The following is a 2,041-nucleotide window of genomic DNA, read 5'->3' on the forward strand; positions in this document are numbered from 1 at the left end:
CTCTCTTCTCAGAGAGCCACAAGAGTCTCACTTTACCATTTTTTATGTTCATCAAGGTGGTTTTTTCTTAGAGTTTTAGCCTCCTAGGCTGTCACACAGATTTGTATTACTGGACCTGCCCTGGACAAGAGAAGAAAGAAAAAAAATAATAGTGATTCCACCTACAGTCTTTTTCTGGTCTCTATCCAGAGGGCCAGGTTTTCTCAGGGTGTTTTAGGTACTTCTGCCACTGTTGCCAAGCTGTTGGGATGTAGTTCTGTGAATGTTGGTCTTGGATCAGGAATGGGCAAGAAAAAGTATTTTTTTAAGAGAGGATTTTTCCTACATTCTGCGGGGCCTTTTTCTGATCCTCTTGCTGTAAAGACAACCTCTCTTGGAGATTCTTCTGACGGTCCCCACTCCATATATCTCTGATTTGGGTAGGGAAGCAGGAAGCTCCTCAATACCCTCCTGATTATTGTTTGAGTTTTGACTCCTCTGCCCAAGTGTTTGCTATTATTCAGTTTAAGAGTCATCAGGTAGGTGCTTTGTATGTCTCCAGAGTTTTTGCTGTAATCACTAGGAGAAATGCAATGCAGTGGCTTGCTCTATCTTGGCTGTACCCAAAAGCTATAATTTTCTTTTTTTAAAAAAAAAACAACTTTATTTTAGAATAATTTGAAAGTTATAGAAAGTTGCAAAGGTAGTACAGCAATTTCCTGCATACCTCTTACATAGCCTCTCCTAATATTAACATTTTCGATTTCTATAATGCATTTGTTTAAACTAAGAAGCAAACATTACTGTGGATAGTGTAAGGTTTTTAGATGGTCGGCACCAAAGAAAGAAAGACGAGCAGAGTTGAAAGGGTTAAGCAAAGAGGCTTTATTGGAGTGTTCTAGGGTGAGGGTAATGGATCCCAAGGGAGGGACCCGGGCGAGGTTCCCGGATCCCAGGAGAAAACCAGGGACTTGGGAAGTCGCAGTTGTCTGGGAATGAGGCAAGGGTATTTATATGTGGTGAGGGGCATAAGTGGAGGGGGGCTTGCTTTTTAGGTGCTTGTTCAAGTGGATTATCAAGTTCTCAGTAAGCAGGACGCCTCTGGGGCTGCAACAGGATGTCTCCAGGGTTGGGTAGACAGCCTGTGTGTCTGGGTGTGCTGCCAGTCACAGGATGTGGCTGGGCTCGGTGAGGCCAGGTGTTTGTTCAAACAGAAGAGTGGAGCTGACTCACTGTTTAGGACAGAGGGGTTTGTAGCAGGGGAGGGGGCTACACGGCCTCCCCACCAACCTTACAGATAGTACTTTAGTATCAAGCAAATCTCCAGGCTTTACTTAGATTTGGCAACTTTTTCCACTCATCAACTTTTTCTGTTCCAGGATTCACTCCAGGATACTATGTTGCATTTAATATAATATATTTTAGGCACAAATAAATAGAAAACAAGTGCTTAATATTCTAAGCATTGCTGGGATACTCAGAATAACTATTAGCAGATGCTAGGGAACGCATTGCTTGCTGTGATCTCAGGTGCCTCTGTACCCGGGCCATTTGTTTTGCTTATGCACTCGGCGCTAACATTGCTGTCAGTGATTCTGTAGCAGCTGGAGAACTCTATGCGTGTGGCCCAGTGTCCACATTCACATGGCCACTGCTGCTCCCTAGGTCAACCCCTCTTCTTACTCCAGGAGGCAAACTCAGATGACATTGCTGGGCCCCTTCTACCCCCCGAGTTGGGGGCCAGGCTAGGAAAGATATTTGTAGTAATCGGGAGCACAAGTGCGAGGCCATTTCATGTGAAAAGATCAAATATGATGCCCAGGAAACCAAAGGAAAATGTTAGGAAGCCAGGATCTGCAGTGGAGTGGACAGATTTAGAAGCAGGGTAAGGCGTCTGAGGTCAGAGGACTAAGCTAAGAAGCAGAAGAACAGACCATCAGAGCAGGTTATACAGGGAAGGATCCGTCCAGGCAGGGTCAAAGGATATGGGTAAAAGAGTAAAATCCACCTATATAAAAATAAATACAAATTAACTATGCAAAAGGAATGAAATAGATAATAC

The sequence above is a fragment of the Eulemur rufifrons genome, chromosome 1 (assembly GCF_041146395.1).
Source record: "Eulemur rufifrons isolate Redbay chromosome 1, OSU_ERuf_1, whole genome shotgun sequence".
NCBI classification, from domain to species: Eukaryota; Metazoa; Chordata; class Mammalia; order Primates; family Lemuridae; genus Eulemur; species Eulemur rufifrons.